The following is a 21,485-nucleotide window of genomic DNA, read 5'->3' on the forward strand; positions in this document are numbered from 1 at the left end:
AGGGAGTTTTATGCATGATATTATTCAGACCGCTGTTTACAAAATGGCACCAACAATATGATCTCACTCATAATTGTAGATATTCATGTAATTATGCACATAAATGTATATAATGCACTTACAGTCTAAAACATAACCATGTTTACAAATAATTTTAGGATCATAGAATATTGAATTCATGGAATGAATAGATAGATTTTTGGGGGGTTAATCAATGGCATTAGTTAAATTCAGTATTCAGTATTTCGATGTTTAAAAAATTTACACTACTGAAATTATTACTTTTATTCAGCAAGGGTGCATTAAACTGATCAACAAAGTAAAAACGAAAAAGATTAAAAAAAATCTATTGAATGCAGTTCTTTTGAACTTTGTATTCATCAAAGAATTCAGAAAAAAGGGTTGACTTTCCACATAAATATTAAGCAGCACAACTATTTTTAAAATGAATGATAATAAGAAAAGTTTCTTGAGCAGCAAATCATCATATTAGAAGGTTCATGTGACAATGAAGACTGGAGTAATGGCTGCTGAAAATTCAACTTTTCAATCACAGGAATAAATTACATTTTAAAATATACAGTATTCAAATAGAAAACAGCTGTTTCAAATTGTAATATTTTTTTTTTTTTTACAATATTTATTATTATTGGAGAGCAATCTTTCAGTAATAAACTCCAAGATTTACAGAATCTCAAGACACCTTGATCTTCTGATATGGACAATACACACATGTATTAACATACAGACATCTTTTTCAACATTTCACCGAGAGAAGTCCCTTCTCACATATCCACTTCCTTTACTCACTTTTCCCCTCTCTCACCCTCTCTCTCCTCATTTCCATCTAAACACAGGACACTGCAGAGATCACCGAAACCACTTTTCTTAATCAGAGTTTAAAACATACAACTGTTCATGTTTGATGTCATTTGAAAGGTCTCTGTGTATCTGGTAAAAAGGTCTCATTCTCTTAACAATAGGACAGACAGCCATCAAAATTGGAAAAGGTAATACAGATCCTAAGAGTTTAGAGATAAAGGGCCCTATTTTAATGATCTAAGCACATGGTCTAAAGTGCACGGCGCAAGTGCACTTAGGGCATTTCTGAATCCACTTTTGCTAGTATAAGGATGGGAAAAATGGCCGGCACTCCTGGAGTGGTCTAAAAGGGTTGTCCCTATTCTCTTAATGAGTAATGGGTGTGTTTTTGGGCATTACGTGCAATAAACCAATCAGAGTCTCATCTCCCATTCCCTTTAAGAATCCATGGTTGATTCGCTATTTAAACGGTGGAATTTTAAGGAGCACAGACTGAACGTGTCTCCAGAGAGCAAATGGATCTGCTCATGCGAGAGCAAATAGGTAGGCTAATTCTGATACGCAGTGACTATCCATTATGACATGTATGACATTTTTATATTAATGTAGTCTACACAATAATATCATTTTACACTGTAATCCTTTCATTTTTTTAATATTGTCATGTTTGTGTGCTGCTGTGCGTCCCTGTGTGTAATAAGCAAAGTGAACACATGTTGTGGACCTGCCCAGAGGTGCATTTTCTACTGACGCGCTCTTTAAATAACAAAAAATAAATAAAAATTGCACCATTGACTTTAGACTTTAGACCAGGCTCGAGCATTGGTGTATGATAGGGCCCTAGTTGATTACTGTAGAGGGTGTGCCATTTCCCAGTGTCCTTCATGCAAATTACCTTCTGTCCCAAAAGATGTTAACTCGACTTGATCAGTGCAAATTCAAATTGTTATTTACTGTCTCCATTTTGAAGAATGGCACGATTCTGCAGCCAGAATGAGCCCATAGTACAAAGTGTGTCCACACACTTCATACTATGTATTTTTCTAAAAGTCAGGTATGCATCTTACTGTTAGATTCATCTTTGAGAATCCAGTGTCTTGTTTTGATTTGATATCTTTGAATAGACTATGTAATTGGCATAATACATATTTACTTGACGGATAATAAATTGTTCAATTTGATTTTATTCCGACTTACTCTGAAATTATTTTCTCAAGTAGATTAAGTGTAAGGCGTATGTTACCATAAATCTGCAACCAGGGTTAGTACATAATAAATCTCAGGTTAGATGGAGCATGGGGCACATCAAGTGAGATTATAGATTTCTGACTAACTGCTTGACTTTAGTTTAACTATAGGGGCTAGACAAAATACTATTGGAGTACTAGCATGGTTCAGGCATATTTCATAGAACTATGAACCTCTGGTTATTGTCTTAGCTTTATTTAAGTTGTTATGTGGTTAGAATAACTATAGTGAGTTAAGATAAAAACACTATTTAAGTATTAGCATATGTCTAAGCTTTATTCAAGTTGTTATATAGTTAGACTAACTACAGGGGGCTAGACAAAACACTATGGAAGTATTAGCATATTTCATAGTGCTAGTCATAACCTCTGATTTTGTTTGAGCTTTAACTAAGTTGTTACATAGACTGTAGGGGGCTAAACATAACCACTATTTAAAGAATGACAAGCATGAGGCGGTCTATTAAATAGTTAGTCATAACCTCTGACTAATGATCGGACTGGAGGATTTGTGATCGTGGGGTATACGTAGGCCTACATTGGCCAGCGTGATACACCCTGAGCGACATAGATTCCTAATGAACAAGTAAATATAAATGTGATACTGTTCATGTTAGGGGAGAATGACGAAGTCGGCGTGACTGAGGCTTGTGGCAATTTATTCAGCACAACAAAATAATAAACATAAGCGTGATCACACGCACCAGATAACAAACTCTGAGTATGTTGGTTTCTTACTTGATCCAACCAGCAACGCGTCAGCAATGAGTCAGCCACAAGTCCTCAGCCACTCTCTCTGCCATTTCAGCCTCAGAGTGGCCCTTGTACGGTCTCCCCACACCAATCACTGTAATAAGAAGCAGGTGAATGTCATTTTGCACTAGACCTACTTACCCACCGATCGTCTATGACCGCTCCCTCCAGCTTCAAACGCCGCTAAACCATGCCCCCTCGCCACAATAAAGTAATGAGTTAACTTAAATAATCAAATGTCAGTACAATACTGATTAGACAAACAACCAGTTTGCATTTCAACCAAAATGGGAGAAGCGATTAGTCTACAGAAGAGACGGACGGCAGCGTGCAAGTGTTTTGCTAAATACTTAGTTTCTAGATCTGTTGTTTAAGTTATTAATGATGCTAGGAATGAATATTTTGTTGTCTACCTATTTCTACTTTGTATTTTCGTTGTAGTTTGTATTTTTGATTGAACTTACGGGTAATTATAATAATTGCCATCCACTAAGAAGGAGCCTGTGTTATTTGCATTGCTCTCTTCCTGCACTTAAGTGCGAACTGTAGTTTCAATTTGAGAATTTGCCCTGCTATATGCGACCAGGCTAAGGCAAAAGAAGACTGCTAGGGTCCAATTATTACAAAAAATAAAAGCTCAACTGTACTGAAACCCGACTACGCCACTCTGATATTTTACACGGAGAATAATTGAAACTAAGTTAAAGCACACAAGGTTGTGCGCTAATATGGACCAGAGACATAAGCACCATATAACAGAAGCTTTATTAAGACATAAAACCAATTCAGTAATACACAGTGGAAGGCCATGGCCTCAATTTAGACCATAAAAGAGTTTACACACAAAAGGAGAATTCATACAATCACTCATCGAGAATTGTAACAGAATAAAAAAAAAAGAAGCACAAAACACAAAACAACAACTCTCTAAATTACATATAGGGCTAAGGGCTTATGGACTGGAATACTACCAATCATTCTTCAAAGAACCAAGCCTCACTCACACCCCAATCCGTGCTCCATACTGCAACACCACACTCAGTGTTCAACTCACCACCAGCACGCAAATGGATCAAGAGAAAACTCCTGCCTGTAGCCCTCAGTCTCTGGCAATTTTTAAGCAACAGCTGAAAACTCATCTCTTTCGATGCTACTTGACTTTATCCTAAACTATAAAAAAAAAATAATAATAATAAATAACTTTGTCTTTCTCTTTATTTATTCCTTCCCTTTCTAGCTTGTACTTATTTGAACAAATGCCTGAAACTTGGTATTACGAGCACTTAGTGTGTCTGTTTGTCTCTTTAAAAAGAATCGCTTCATGTATTCCCCAATTGTAAGTTGCTTTGGATAAAAGCATCAGCAAAATGACTAAATGTAATGTAAATGTAAATTCGAGGTCATAGTAAAATCAGATTAGATAATAAAATGGAGTTAGATTACAATTTAACTTAAACTAAATAACTGCGCACTGAAAGTCATGGGCCAGTCGTGTGTACCTTATAGATAACTTTTACAAAGAAAAAAATTAATCACCAAAACTATACAGTATATTACAATATTGTGACTAGCATTGTTGTATATACAGATACATTCGTAAAATAAATATGATGTATAAAGTTTTTTTGTGCTATTTGTACAGCTGTGCATATGTAAATACTTCTACATTTTAGATGCTGTAAATATAACCACTTTGTAGTTTTCAGAGCACATTCTACTGTACAAAAAGTGTAGAAGTTGCACACAAATACCTATATATTTTAACATTTTAGGATGGAGAAAAGTTTCCTAGACTCAAAATGACTTCAGTACATCAAGTAATATGAGCCCAGAGCCCAGAGCTGTCCAGTTTGTAGTCTTAAAACCTGGAAAAATTAGCATTTTGATCCATGGGTTCCCTCAAGAGTTTCCAAAGGGTTTTTGAAATAGTGTTTTTAGATTTATGAATAACATGCGGTCTGATAAAAATTACTTGAAGTGAACGTTTGAACGTTTTTAAAATGTTAAGGTGACATAAGGATTTTATAAGGATGAGTTTGCATGCTTGATGAGTCAGACAATCGTTGTAGTTCTTATGCAGCAATATGTGTTTTTATAGGGAACATATGACTGTACACTTAAGTGAAATCACTATGCAGAGTATAAAATGAATTAAATATACTGTAAAGCCCTTGGGATTTCTTTATCTTCCCTGTGCAATGATCCTAATAATAGGTTCTTCATGCAGTGTAATTCCAATCTCTTACCGGATTTATTTTGGATCCCCGTCCTGATAAATCTCAAGGAATTCTTCTCTCTGTTTGTTTATGTGTTCATTCAGTTGAATAGAGCCATTTGCATTATAAATGAATAAGCCAGTGATGGTTCTGAAGGACCAGTGGTTTTCCTCCATGCGTGAATTGCGAGCAGTAATCACTCTTGCAGCGGGATTGCTTAGATTTCATACATGTATTTAATTATTGAACAGTTTCCAATAGAGTTTAATAATTCTGTGCAGTGGTTGGAGCACTCATAACTCATAGATGCTCTCAGGTCCCACATATTTCTCCCCTGGCTAATGTAAGCTTCAAACTATCTTCAAGCATGAAAAAAAACCTGATGTGAGAAGCTTAAATAAAAAGTGATACGTTTGTATGAGGATTCCTTCGGGTCTTTATTCTTACTCTGGTTTTCATTGCATAAGCCAAAAGCAGGCTGCAAAATTTCTCATTTTTGCCAATCAAAGAATTGCTGTTGGATAAATTTCATTGTCCTTCATTAATTCACGGCATGACTTTTGCAGGCTTTAGCAGAAATGTTAATATTTACAGATACCGCTCCGCCGGCGAAATGAAATTTGAAAGGTTGACATTTGCAGAGAGATGCTTTACCGAGGCATTAGCGGTGTAAAACTGTAGATCAGACTGTCAATAGACCCAAAACCTGCCCGATTCAACTTCAAGGTCTGTCTGATCTATATCGCCCCTATCTCTGGTGATTATGAGTTCTCATCTGTGCGCTGTCCCATAGGGAATTTGCTTTACAAAGGGAAAGGATCAAGAATCACACTCCAGCAGTTCCATTTGCAACACTATTCTGATCTGAGACTTTCTATCTTGTAGTTATCATTAGTACATGACTGCCAGGGGAGCAAGACGTATAAGGAGGGGATTGTCATTCCACTGGTGTCCTTTCGCAGGGTTGCTGTGTCACATCTTGTCTTGGGGTTTGATTATACTGCAAAGGACCTAAGAATTTATATTTAATTTTTTATTATTTATTTATTATTAAAATATTAAATTTGGAAATAGCATAATTTAAATGCTGAAAGCATAATTAATTAGCAAACACAATTCTTGACGAAATTCAGGATGTAGAGTTTTATGAGCAACAATAATTCATATTAGCTTGTATTGTAATTGCTTTTTTGCAGATGTCTTCACTGACAATTCAATGATAAAATCAAAAGTATTATATTTCTAAATTTATTTACTTGACTCATTTTTATTTACACGTTTGTAAATTAGGTTTTATAACAGTCTTATCACTTCAATTGATTGGTTCGTTATTTCTTGTTGAGTGTCAAAATAGATTTTATGATTTTTTTTTCTGATTTCTGAGCAAATTTTTGGAATTCTAAATTTAATTATTTCAATACAATTTTTATATAAATAATCCTTTATTTTCTCCTAATTGTTTATAAACACCACTGTGTACCTTTAATTATTATTTCATAAATAATCACCGCTATCTTTCCTTGTAATTAACAGGATCTCACTGCACAGTGGATGATTGTGATGGCACATCCAGAACATTCCATCTGTGGTCGAGCTTTATTTGAGATAGACAGTCTCATGTGGACACAATCACACCTCTAACGGTGAGTCCCATCATCAATTAGTATTCCTCTCCTCTGACAACACACTTCATCAAGTGGTCTTGTCTCATCAGACTCGAGGAGCCCTCGCCGTGGGCAGCATCTTCATAAATCTCACTTGCTGTTATTTTCTCAAGCTGCATACATTTTTGCACTAAAATTACATTCGTAGTCGTGGGAGGATGAATCTCTGGGATCTCTCAGAAATGAGAGAAGTTACAAATTAAACCACAATTAATAAAAGCAGCCTTTTTTATTTGAGATCTTCACTCCATTGTCATTTTAAATGATGGCTTGAATATATAATTCCTCTAACCTGATAATGAGAGCACTCAGAAATAAAGTTGCTGCTTGTTTGCTGAACTAAACTGCACCTATGCAGCATAACTTCTGAACTTAATTGAGTTGCATGAAAAATAATTTAAATTTCCTTTTGCATTGACTTGACTTCATGAATAATTTTCATTCATTTGAGCATGGGATTCCAAGTTCCCAGCATGCTCTGCATGGGACTGGATGAGAAGAGTAAATGTAATTCTACCTATGTGTTTTAAAGCAGACGAGAAAAGGTTGAAATTTCAATGTTCTGCATGAATGTGGATTTACAGTAGATGAATTTCTGCTTTTAGGTTTGCCAGTAAGGTTAAGAGTGGAGCTTTTGGTTGCAAACAGGCTAATGTAAGTGAATATTATATAAGATTATATAACATTTTTATCTTCCTTGTGCTTCTACTTCACTTGATTGCTTGCTGAATGTTGTTTTTAGTAGTTTGACATGTACTTTTATTGCATTTACAATTCAGTTATGTTTCAATTACACAAGGAATATGAAAAGTTAAATTTAATGTTAAAGAATTTTAACATTAAAGAGTTAACCTAAAGATTTGATGTGATATATTCCAGTTTATCAACAAAGGATCCTTCATTTCTTCACACTGCATGTTATTTGGAAATGTCAGTTTGTGATGCTGGGGTTGACTTGAGTTCATTTGTGATTAAGGGCTGCTTGTTTAAAAGAAATGAAAAACACAATAACAGCTTTAGACAAAAAGATTACGCTTAATTGTAGATCTTTTAAAAAGTTTCATCCTAACTAGAAACTCAAAGCAGAGGATGAATAGACACAGCACACATTAACCTGCCTAACCCAGTGGCTTTACTGTGATATATGAGCCTGCAGAATCACTTTCATGTGATATTAATTACACACCTAGTGGACCTTAATTTTCATGTGGAGAACCTAAATTGTGAGATGGCTGAATACATCAAGCTGGACTGATTAGCATACACAGTATCTGTAAGATTTATTTGCTCTCATTTACTTTGAGACAAAACAGAAACAATTTAAAAAGGTTGGAGAAGGAAAAACGGCCACTTGTGTTGCCAGTTCACTCATCTGGGAATACAGTGTTCTTCTTAACAGTACTTAAATACATTTTAAAGTCAGATCACACAGTGCCCACAGATGCAGAGCACGGCTGACGGTCACCAGTTTAAAGTATGTCTCTTCTCAGACATTCTAAGACCAGATGAATGCATATTTAATACATTCAGTTGGAGTGTGTTGGGTTGTGTTATGTCTAAAACAAGTGCTGATCAACACCAACAGATGCCAAAGGGGTAACGCACTGATCCTAAAAAACCCAACGAACATGTCTGTTGCTGATTGTCTGCGTCAGTCATTGCACTCTGAACTGGCCTTTAGAGTAAATGCCAGACAAATCTAGAAGCAAATAGTCATGCTCGGTAGTTGATATTTTATGTAATGGAGTTATGTTTACATATATGCTTTGTCTCAGATGTTTCTTCTAAAATTTTCTATAAAAGATATATATATACACAAGTAAGAATATTTTAACAAAATAAGAAAGGAGCATTGATATGAATGTAGATAGCATTGTTCATATGATTTTGTTTTAAAAGAATTTTATGAGAATTTTTCAGTCTAATAATATTGTTGAGATCTCTGAAACTAAAGGAGAAGTGAGATTAAACTATGGGGATATTTGATAAGTAGATAGATGGATGGATGGAATAGATGATAGAATGATGTATGGATGAATGGAACTATAGATGGAACAATGGAAAGATAAATGAAACAACAGGACGATGGATAGATGAATGGAACTGTATGGAACGATGGATGCATGAGTGAAACTATGGATGGAACAATGGAAGGATAAATGAAACAACAGAACGATGGATAGATGAATGGAACTGTATGGAACGATGGATGCATGAGTGAAACTATGGATGGAACAATGGAAGGATAAATGGAATGATGAATGGAGCTATGGCTGGATAAATGAAACGATGGATGGATAAATGAATGGATGATGGATGGATAGATGAATGGAACGATAAATGGAAGAATGGATAATTGGAATGGTGGATGGATGAATGGATCAACGGATGGAACAGTGGATCGATGAGTGGAACTATGGATGGAACAATGGAAGGATAAATGAAAAGGATGGATGGATAAATGGAACGATGGATGGATGAATGGAACTTAAGATGGATAAATGAAAAAATGGATGGATAGATAAATGAATGATTGATGGGTAACTGGAAACGATAGATGGATGAATGGATGGTTGGAATGATGGATAGATGAATGGGTAAATGAAACTTGGATGGATAACTAGAAATGGATTGAACGATTGATGGATATCTGGAAACGATGGATGTGCGATTTATGGATGATTAATGGAACAATGGATGGATGAATGGAACTATGGAAGGAATGATAAATGGACAAATTGAATGATGGATAAATTGAAAGATTGGTAGAAAACTAAATGATAGTATGATGGATGGACAGAACAATGGATAGATGAAGTGAATGATGGAACAGTATATGGTTGGATGGATGGAACAATTGATGGATAACTGGAACAGATAGATAGATAGATAGATAGATAGATAGGTAGGTAGATAGATAGGTAGGTAGATAGATAGATAGATAGATAGATAGATAGATAGATAGATAGATCCTGTTGTTCTGAATCTAACTAGACTATGAGCTGGATTATTGTTCTAATGCAGGCACCAGCTGTGAAATAATTGCTGCCCCATGCAACCATCCCAGGAGTCCCTCATTCTATCCGATACAATGTCTTTATATTGCATCCTTGTTTTTTAATTTGTGGTTAAATCATCCTATGCACGCATGCCTTCCCTTTTTGTGTTTTTGCTTGTCTTCCTATGTCTCAAACATATAACTGGTGACAAGTGAATCTGGTTTGAAGGTGGGAGGTTATTGTCATATGCGATTGGGGAGAGACAGAAAGATGATTACAACAGATGCCAACAGTGCCAAAGGGCTTTCAGGTTCCCTTCCCTGATCTCTCATCCTCATTAACAGTGTAAGTCACTCCATCTCGACACCATCAGACTGCCACCTCAGTGTACTGACACAACTCTCACTTTACAAAACCCTCAGGAGTTTCTCTCCTCGTGCTAAATGTAGGGCAGAGCATTGGGGAAGTTAGACATTCACAACTTTGCACTTCTAATTACATCTCCAGTAAACTAGTTCTTGCTTAGTTTCTGACAGCTGAGCTGATGCCAGGGTCATGTGCCAGGAGTAGGCATTAGGGGGCAGTGACATACTGTGCCCACCCAAAATGACTTGCCAAGTATGAGGAGAAAATGAATAGGACAAAAAAATCCTCAGGAGATTTTGCTAGAATTAGCTCACTCGATTGCTTGATGAAGCTGCCTATAACTGCTGCTGGTCTAGGATCAGGTTCTCCTATCAAAAGCTAAAGTTTACCATTTCTGTGATGGGGCAAGCTGATGGTAGATGAATAGCTTCAGGTAGTACCAAAAATTATTTGCTCTGTGTATACCTGAACTACATTGTTTAAACATTTTTTGTCTGTTCTTAAACCAAAACATTTATATGCAGTATATTTTGTTTAAAAAAAAATGTGTATTTATTTAAAAATGTATTTATATACAGTATACAATATATTTATTAATTTTTATTATTTGCAGTATTGTGCATTATATCATACTAATAAAATAACAAATGGTTCAGTTAAACTTGAAATCTCACATCTAAAAGAACTGCTACTGTATATACTGCTTTTCTATATACAGTAATCCAGAGCACGTATGCACTTAAAAGGCATGCACAAATTGAATGTGATGACATGCATATGAATATAAATGTGATGAATATGCATTTCTCAAATCTTTTTGATTTGCATTTAGCAGCTGTCACAGTGTGAATTCACAAAGTAGCTTTGATTATATACTATTCAAAGCTTTAGCCCCCCCTATCACATAAGAGGCCACATATCATATTTTTTCTTCTGCTTTGAATAATAGATGTAACATGCTATGGATTCATCCACCGAGATGAACAGCTTATTAGGGATGAATTTGCATTGGGTTATGTTTATTTATACAACAAAATAGTAAATAGTCCAATCAGCACAAATAATGCACTTGTTTCACTCTTAAAAATATAAATACGGCAAAACTAGAGTAGAGCCCTTCCAAAGCATACTGCCTAGCACATAGTACTAATTTTAAATCTGTTAGTATCTGGATCAAGGAAAAGAAAATGCTGCACTCACTCTGCCTGGTCAGAAAGCAGCCAAGTTTTATTTATATGACTCACTTTGATTCCTCTTTGACAGATGTCAGTCAGAAAGCCCATGCATTCAGTTGGACAAATTGGCGACAATTTGAACTGATATTGGACAAAATTTGTTGAGGATTTAAAGACTACAATCTACAATTTATTATTTTAGAAAATGTAATTACTTGCTTAAATTCTTGTGGATTTTATTATGAACCCCAGCCTAAGATTAAGAACTGTCAGCACTGAACTCAGCAGGAAATATTAAAAAAACTTATTTATGAATGCAATCTTTTGCCAAGTAGGCTTTTATGAAGCAACCAATCTAAAACATCTTACAACATCTAGTCTCAATATCTTATGCAGTGTTGCTTTTCAAGGAAATTGATCTTATTTCAAAGACTTTGGATACTTTTACTGAAAAACTATTAAAAACCCAACTAATTAAAACAGATTATTAAGCTCTTTTGGCAGTGCAAGAATTACTAATTTCATGGACTGAAAGACCTTTCAGTACAAGAGAACCGGGAGCTGATGAACATTCAAGATCAGTCAAGAAAAATGCCAGTTTGAGTGGACAACATTGTCATAACCAGTGAGTACAATTCAGTGTGCATTATTTGCTAAAAACATATAATAATATTTGAATATAAGTGGTGCAAACAAGACAAGTAGTGTATAACTGTATAAAACAAAGATTTGAAACTCTTGCTGTCTTAGTCTTTTCCCTGTCCGCTCCTGCCTTAAAAGCAGATATCCGAACAGCTGAATGTATTTTGTATGGGGTGAAGTCTCTGAAGCCCTTTACCCACTGATTCATTCAAACTAATTAATCTCTCTGCAAGTTTTGTTACCCAGGGCCATGCACTACATGAAAGATCACTAGAGAAAAAAGTACCGGGCTGGAGTGAGAGAAACAGTAATTATGGTGAACGCTGTCGAAAGATGAATGATTTTTAAGTCTGATTCTTAGAAAAAGAGAAACCACGGGGAGAATTAACTAGGAATGAACTGTGCCAAGTGATAGTACTGTTTATTTGTACACTGGCGATTTTGTTTTAGTGCCCAGTGCTGTGAAGGAATTATGCAAATTATGCAAACACTCCCAAAAATACGTGCTGTGCACAATTTAAATAGCACATCATATTCCCGTCTTGGTGGTATGTACAGTGTCCAGACCTTCAAAAGCATTTTAACTCAATGTTTCAAGTAAAGCATCAAGGAATAGTTCAGAAATGTTGCTGAAAATGTACTCACCTTCAGGCCATTCAAGTTGTAGATGAGTTTGTTTCACCAAAGTATCCTCTGCAGTTAATTGGATAAAAGAGTCATCAGAGAGCCATCAGAATGAGAGTCCAAACAGCTGTTAAAAACATCACAATAATCAACAAGCAATCCACACAACACCAGTCCATCAGTTAACATCTTGTGAAGTGATAAGCATGTTTGTAAAAAAAACCAAATCCATCACTAACACTGTCACTTCAGGCCAGAATACTAGTCCATAATCCATAACACTTCTTCCAGTGGAACAATTCCATGCCCTGTTGTCCTCTCACATCAAAATCCACTGCCATATTTGTTTAGAATGATTTTTGCCTGTAAATGGTGCTTTATACAGTATGTGCATATTTCTCTCCTGATTCAGATGAGACGACTTTTTTTATTGGAGAAAGCAATATTATAGATAGACGACTCATATTTTAGCTGGAAGCGATGGATTGAAGTTAAAAATGTCTTTATGATGAACTTCTTCATTATAAACATGCAGCTTGTGTTTGTCTTGCATGTGCATTATGACGGCACCCATTCACTGCAGAGGATTCATTGGTGAGTAAGTGATGTAATACTAAATTTTTCCAAATGTTCTGATAAAGAAACAAACTCATCTACAGCTTGGATGGCCTGTAACGTGAGAATATTTTCAATTTTGGGTCATCTACACCTTTAATATAATTTAAAGCACAAAGTGCATTTTTGTTTTAGCCTGACTACCAGACCTGACCAACATCTGAGCCGACTCAGTTATCAGGATTCACAGCGGCCCTAAATTTCAATCACAATACTCTTCACAATCCTCGGCGAATCCTCGCTGATATGTTCTACAGTTCATCTCACAGTTCTGGGACTTTGAAATTCATCATTAAGCTCGCTTTTCATTATGAATACCTGACAGACTTGGGAAATGGCTTTTAGAGAGTCAGAAGGAATAGATTTAGAAATATATCACTTTTTTATCATATCTGTCTGTGTTCAAATCGAGTGCACAGATGGTGGTTGCAAAGTGGGAAGAACCTGACCTCACAGCACAAAAGGTGCAGGTTTTAAAACATCTACTGAATTTCAAGTAACAGTCAGTTTCTTCAAGAGAATCTCACACAGTAAGAAAAAAAATAGTCATTGAATTCCACAACAAGGACAGACGACCAGTCACAGATTCTAGGAAATCTCATTTTGTGGTATAGCCTACCACCCAAAAGGGAAGCCAGTGGTATTGGAGCTGTGTTTAGTGCACATCCTGCAGATATATTGAGCTTTGGTGCTCCTTTAGGAGCCTGAGGATTGAATCTGGCTTGAGTGGCATCCTCATCTGCTCCATAAGTTTGTGACCCCACTCTGCTGTCTCTTAAAAATGGAAGTTTCAAAACATTTTATGACATGTAAATGAAGCACGAGAGAGTGCAATAATGATTAAATTATTTTTATTATTTGGTTATTATTATTATTATTATTAATTATATAACTAATTATATATAAATTATCTTTATAAATTAAATTATAAAGATTTCTACCAAGTAGAGCAGATTTAAATAATAGTGTTTGTTTCTGTTATGATTGTAATATTTTTAAATTCAGAAAATAAACTGTTGTGTAGTAGTTTAATTTGGTGAATTTCTTAACCTAGTTTTGGAATTTAAAAATTACTACCATTGTAGTTTTAACTAAAATGAAAATTGTTGCAAATATTTTAAGATTGAAATAAAACTGAAATAAAAAAAAAGTATATAAATATTAGATGAAAAACTAATTTATTAGAAATGTTGCCTTGGCAAATAAATAAGTTCAAGTAATACAATTATTCAAACTAAAACTTAAAAAAATAATATAAAATCTGAAAAAAATATAAAACTAAAAGCTATTTCAAAATATTAATACATAATATAATAATAAAATGTAAAGGTCTGTTCACAACAAGGACCATAACTAACAATAGAGAAATCATTCTAAACATCATTCTAAATGAAAGCAATGCAGAGTGGAATTGAGGAATGATATTTTTGAGATCACTTTCAGTACATTTTTTTTTCCAGCTGATGAAAGATAAAAACAGTGACAGCCAATCAAAATCCATCCTACTTTAAAGAGCTCAAGCAGTTGAAGTGGCAGACAACAAACTGCAGCATGCACTTATAATGAACAGAATGTTATTGTGCACTGGTGTGGATGCTAATACAGTTATCATTATCATTATCTCTAAAGTTATTGTTCTTAGTGTGAACAGGTCTTAACACTAGATGATGACTACATGTATTTTTGTTTGTCCTTTATGAAATGTCAGCAACATTATGTGGGGGTGCCCAACGACTTGAGATATTAACATTATGCAACTGAGCAGTGATGCAGTGCGGTGACTACCAATAGAAGTGCAGACGCTGGAGCTGATGTGATCCCTCTCCTGTGAGATATTGCATTCGAGCATCAGCCAGATGGAGAAGTTCATGTTGCTGTGAGTGAATTCACTGTTCTATATGATTTGTCTCTCCCCACATGCCGGGATATAATACAAAAACCAATAAAATGCCAGCCAGAAATTGTTAAGAATCTGCGTGAGTTTGACTCTTGCATTGATAATCATCTTGTTTGTGATATGATACACAATCTACTGTATATACAAATGCTTCCCCCTGCAGAGTATTTATTTTAGCTGCAAGGAAATGAACTGACATAATGACATCTTGTTTTCACTAGCATTATGTTTTATTTGTGATCAGGTTTTCAGAAGCTTTGACCAGTTGCTCATCCAGTGGCAGGAACACCTACAGCCCAGCGACCTGCAGCTTCCAGCAATAAAACTGCTGTCATAGAGAACGCTGCTAAAATTTGTGTCACAGGTACATCATTTTACAGCATTTGCAGTGTCACACGGGTAAATCTGGGTGGTTTGGCCTGTTGAATGTGTTTCCATAAATGCGGGTGAAGTACACAGCATGCTTTCATATTTTATGGACTCCTCTGGCCCTGATGCTTTTATCATCCTCTCACATGGACAATGACTGCATCACTATAAACACAGCATGGGGCCAGCTGTCCCCCGAGAGCACAGTTGCTCTGTAATTTGGTTTTGATTTATTTTCCCTTTCGGATATCAAATGGAAGAAGGTCACTTGTCAGGGTTATTGATGTGTTTTTATGTCCATAATTAGATGTGCCAGGGAATTTGTAATGGATACAGGAAGATGTATGATAAATAATACATACACCTCATTGGTAAGGACAGGTTTTTCATAGCCTACCAACTCCATTGCCATTGTTCATAACTATGTACAGCTGTTGATTTCTACTGGATTCAGTGACAAATGAAAATAGGGAAAAAAACAATGAATTTAATTATTGCTTGCATGTTAAATTTTGATATCTATAGCCAAGTTAGCAATGAACTAAACTCAACACAAGCTGAGGGTTTACTGTGACCAAATGACGGTAAAGTAGTGCCAAAGAACAAAACATAAAATTAGCAATTAAATTCAGGGATGCAAACTTGTCACCTTTTGGCTAAATTCACTGTTTTGAATTCAGAATATGTCATTTGTGTAATTTGTGTAGAATCCAGTGAGTTTTAAATTTAGTGAATTCCCACTTGTAGTCAACTGCTTTTAAAACGCTCCTGTGTGTGTTTTTGCATGCACGCTCTGGTTTCGAATTACAAAACCACATTTTAACAACGTATTTTTGCAGCATTGAGTATAGCCAATCACAGGCATCTCTGTTGAAAGCAAGGGCCAGTCAGAGGTGTTTTTGTAGGTTAGTCAGAATTCCCTCTGAACTAATATTTGTTTTCGCAAGTTTACGGAGTTCTACACACTTGCAGAACGACCTATTATACGACGAGAGAAAAAAAGCATACACACCATGTAAATAAGAGATTGATTGTTTAGTTAGTCATTGATTATATTTGAAGTTATCTCATGAGTAAGCTCACTTAGTTGCGCAATAAGAGGAGCTGTTTGCTCAGTTTCTCTTAAAAAAGTTTTGTTTGTGCTTAAGAGGACTGAATGTCCACGGAAACTGTTTCACGAGTGACGAACGCAAGTGTAAAAAAATTACACAAGCGAACCCGCTAAATTGTTCCGCAAATCATTGCTATGATTGACAGCGATAATAACTGTAGTGCTGGGCCGAACAAACTATAATCTGACAAGCCGATGTCAAAAATAGAGCTGTGCATCAAGTGATGCAGAGTCAATTCAGAGTAACAAAACTACAACAGAATATATTTAGCAGCTTCTACAGTTAAAGATAAAACTTAAAGCATTCTTTTTTATGTGTCCCTTGCTAGGCAATTTTTTTTTTTAAATTTCATTTTTAAATTAAATCTAAAAAATATTTCAAAATATATTTAATTGTACTTGCTATACTACTTCAGTACAGTACTAAAATTTTAGTAGCATTTTATAATAAAGACGTGAAAACTAGGGAAATGGCAGCTGAGCTAGTGAGTGATCCTCTGCTGCCATCTTCCAGATATAATGGTAATTTCATGTAATTTTCATCTTAAAAGTATGTTTTCCACCTGGATTTGTGGCACATTATTTCATGTCATCTCCATGAATAAAATGTGAATCCTTAAAGTGAATTGTACAGCACAACTGTATAGTTGAAAAATAATAAACTCTTTGAAATATTGAATATAGATAAAAATATTGAATAATTTAAAAAATATATATATATTTTTTATATTTATATTCATATGAATTATATGAATATAAATATATACATGTACAGTATATACATATTATACTTTTTTATGTTTCATCTTTTTTTTATATTTATTTTTTATATAAGAAAAAGCAATAATGCATCAAATTTATGAAAAGTGACAGTAAAGACATACATTTTTTTTTACTACAGATTTATATTTAAAATAAATGCTGTTGTTAAACATTCTACTTATCAATAAATACTTCACAAAAATATTAAGAAATGAAATAAATGTTTTTAGAAATCAGCATTTAATTCTGAAGGATTACGTGACACTGGAGTAATGATGAAAATTCAGCTTTACACTCACAGCAGTAAATTACAATTTAAAATATATCAAAATAGGAAACAGTTATTTTAAATTTTAACAATAATTCACAATATATCTGTTTTATTGTGTTTTTGATCCAGTTTCTTCTTTCAAATCTTATCAACCCATATTTATCATCAACGCATCTGCATTCAGTGCAGTCCGCTGGTGATTCAGCTAACAGAAGGCAGAGGGCCTGTTGTCAAACAATCACAAAGAATGATGAAGTGTTCACACAAAGCTGCTCATCCCCTTCTTGGAGCTGTTTGCAAATGAAGAAAATGATGAATTCCATTAGGATTTTTAAATAGCTTTTCCGCAGGCTCAATGTGTGTGAACGTCAATGCACATTCACAGCTTTAATTAAAGTCAGTGATGATATGTCCCAGAATCAGCCAATACTGAAACATTTAGAAGCCTTTATTGGAAATCCGAAAGTGGCCTAATGGAAGACTGGTCACAGCAGAGTTTCCTTTTAAATTCGGTCACACTTAAATGGCTTCAGCATGAAACGATCTCATAAGAGGACCATGCTATGCAATCCGGCTCGTTTCTGGCCAAAAGGAGCATAGCGGCCCTTATATTCTTTAACTGAAATTTCATGGTTTTATTTGGAGTTTGAGTGCTGTGGCACTAATTATGGTGCAGGAGAGGTAGCTAAGGGCAACAAAGGCCACCGTATTAAAATGTCATTATAAAAACGGTGAACTTTGAATATGTATATCAAGCAGTCGATGAAGGCATAGCATAGTTCTTCAAAAAATAACATCTCTGCCATCAATATACTCTCCCTCATGTCCATCATTCCAAACCTGCAGGACTTTTTTCAGCAGAATCTCAGATATTTTGAAGAAATTTCTTTGCCCATACAATGAAAGTCAGTCAAACCCACATTGGATATAACTTTCATTGTACGGACAAAACAATATGAATTATATTTTGGCATGAATGCAGTACATTAATTTGATATTAGATTTCGTTTACATGTTTTTCTTCCAGTGCATGAAATAATTTTTGTAAATCAGTTCATTCAGACACTTTTACATGAACTAGAACAAAAAATAATTAACTGATTTTTGTGAGTCCCTGTTTTTATATCTCCTTTTTATTCAAAATAATGAGGTACTATATTCACATCATGCCATTTTTTTTATTCTGTGTTTATAAATGTTATTATTTCACCTTTATTTATTTTAATAATACATCCTCTTCCAACACTGCTTTAATGATTTATTGTGCTCTTTTGGTGTTTTTATAAACTTTTTAGAAGCCTGACAGGCCTAGTGACAACATTTTTGTTTTATGGAAAAGAGCAATATTGTAAAAGAAAAAAGTATGTTTTACAAAATACTATTTCACTACTGTTTCTATTTCTTCTCTCTACAGATTTCACATTTAGCTCCTGTAGTTTCTTTGTGATTATTCGTGAAATTTACTAGAAATCCTAAACCCTACAACAGTTTTTAATGTTATGCCAGTAACATTAACATAAACATAAAATTTTTAAGTAAAAAAAAATTTTTTCCCTGTTTTTACATTGAAGGTGACATGACTTGATGTGGCTCTAAAGGCATCATTCTTTGATCTCCAATGTTATTATCTGGGTTGAAACCCTCTTTTCTAGGAGTTCTCAAGTATGGCAGTATTTGAAGAAATGCCTTTAGCCTCACGTTTGACTGTGCTGCTCTAATCTATGTCCTTTATTCAGCAGAAAACGGAAGACCTCTCCAACATTGTGTTGTTACTCAGAAGGCAATGCCTCACCATCAAACTGTCTCGTCACCTCATCTCCTCCTGGAATGGCTTACCTTCTGACACAAAGCACCATCAGGGCAGAGCATGAATGACTCTGGAGGTGATTGGCACAGGAAGAATGTGTATGACAGAAATGAAATTTCATTTGAGATGACGCTCTTTTCATGGTGAGAGTGCCGTATTCAGAACACAAACAAACAAGCTGACCTCGAGTGACTTGTGTGTGATCTCTGCAAGCGTGTCTCCAGCTGTCACTCAATATTTACTCTGCATACTGGTTCTTTAATCTAGCATGCAGTATTTGATCTTCAGTATTAACTAGAGTGACTTAAATTTGGATGTTTCTTAAAGGCACAGTAGCAAAAACAACAACAACAACAAAGATAGACCTTTTAAATCTGAAGCTCAGAGAGTTGGCGAGAAACTGTCATGAAAAGGTTTAACATGTAAAAGGTAGAACAGGGTTAAATCCTATTCATTTTTTAGTGAATGGAAAATAGTCATGCAGAACTACATTACTTTTTGGTACAACAAACCTTAAGGTGCATGTTTTAATGTGGCTGAATATGAATTGTTAGAATATGCTACAAAAGTGTAGAAAATGGCTCCTTTAAGAAAGAAAAACACAGCATTTGCAAGTGCACTCCGAGGATGGATAATTAAGAATACATTTATTTTTCAGACAAACTTTCCTCCATTTATTCTCTTTAAACTGCAGAGCCAAACAGGGAGGAGGATTTAATTTGAAGCCTGTGAAATGATGGCGATGACAAAGGAAACAATAGTTTCATTTCTCGCCCAGCACAGTGCACAGTTCCAGGAGGAAATAAACTGCCTTATTATTTCACTCATACACCTTTTTTGTTTTGCACAGATTTGTCCTATTTACATTTAAATTCAGGGGCTTATATAAATTCTTCCCTGCTGTTCCCAAACTATATCATTCTTTTGATCAGATTAGATTAGATTTATTATATTTCCTCAAGAACTAGAAAAAACCTTGCATGCATCTGTGCAACCATCCTAAGGAAACAGGGACTCACTAAAATGCCTCACAAAATGGATGTAATTACAATGACAACCCTCATTAAGAAGCCAAAATTGTCATAATGACAAAGATTAGTATATTTAATTGTAATTCAATTATTCAGGGTATTTGTGATGGTTTGATTGTGTCATGAGCATCTGCATTCATTGTTTTTTTTTTAACCTTCTTCACCCTGATTCTCATCGGAGGCCGATGTGAAAGACAGTGTAAAAGTTAATGAATTTGCATTCCCTGAAATCAAAACTCTGTAAGTCTATTAAGACTGTCTGAAATTTGCCATTATCTGCTGCTCCCGAGTCCAACCGGCCGAGCCCGACTCAAATTAAGCAAAAAAAGATTAAGAATGTATCGGTGGCTCATTTGCAAAATCCAGTGTGTCAGCAGCTCTCCCTCGCCAGCGCAATGAAGATAAGATGTGTGCCACTCATTCCTGTCTGTCAGTCATAATCCAGCCTAGAAATTACATTCACTCTTCAGTCACACTGTGAATACAGAGCAGACACATCAGCTAGTAATAGTCAGTATGACATAGGAATGGCAATCCTAAGGCGTTCCTGAACGATTCCATTAGGAATTTGTTTTTTGCAATTTTTGAGGCCATAGTAAAAGTATTTAAGACTAAAAATAATAAATTTGTGTTGTTATTCTTTTGCAGTGTTCATGTTGTTAGGCCAGTCATTTTCTAAAGTGTTTTTTCTTTAATTATATGATTATAGGTGGGATAACGGTCATCATAACCATTATTTGAATTCATTTGTTCAGTAAATTGAAAGCATATGCATAAAAAGTTAGTATAAGTGTAACTTGGCTTGAACCTGACAAGCCCTGATTTAAAGAGGCTTATTTAGAGATCAGCGTATGAACCGTGTGTTCATATTTCATTCATGAATTCGCTGTAATACTTTTAAGCAGACACAACCGCAGATGGCAGAGCATGTGTTAGTAGCAACAACAAAAACATCTGTGTAATTTTCTCACAGATTTACGCATGAATTAGAGTGTGCATGACATTCTTTCCAGAAAAGAAGCTGCGGAGAATTTAAATAAGGTCGAAAGGCACACAAAGACGACTGCAGCCATTTTTAGAACAGGCCTGTCCATTATTCTAGGCTTATTTTTCA

The 21,485-nt window shown here is 35.1% G+C and overlaps 1 long non-coding RNA gene across 1 annotated transcript in view; it reads left to right on the plus strand.

The window, feature by feature from the left end:
* The window catches only part of LOC109075925, a 10,312-nt gene extending 2,612 nt beyond the window's left edge, over positions 1-7,700 (plus strand). The window contains exons 3-4 of the long non-coding RNA XR_002015295.2: positions 6,572-6,681; positions 7,308-7,700. This is a non-coding gene — a long non-coding RNA (uncharacterized LOC109075925). The remainder of the gene's footprint in view (positions 1-6,571; positions 6,682-7,307) is intronic.
* Positions 7,701-21,485: the final 13,785 nt, after the last annotated feature.

Source organism: Cyprinus carpio, unplaced genomic scaffold (genome assembly GCF_018340385.1).
Source record: "Cyprinus carpio isolate SPL01 unplaced genomic scaffold, ASM1834038v1 S000006759, whole genome shotgun sequence".
Classification (NCBI taxonomy): Eukaryota; Metazoa; Chordata; class Actinopteri; order Cypriniformes; family Cyprinidae; genus Cyprinus; species Cyprinus carpio.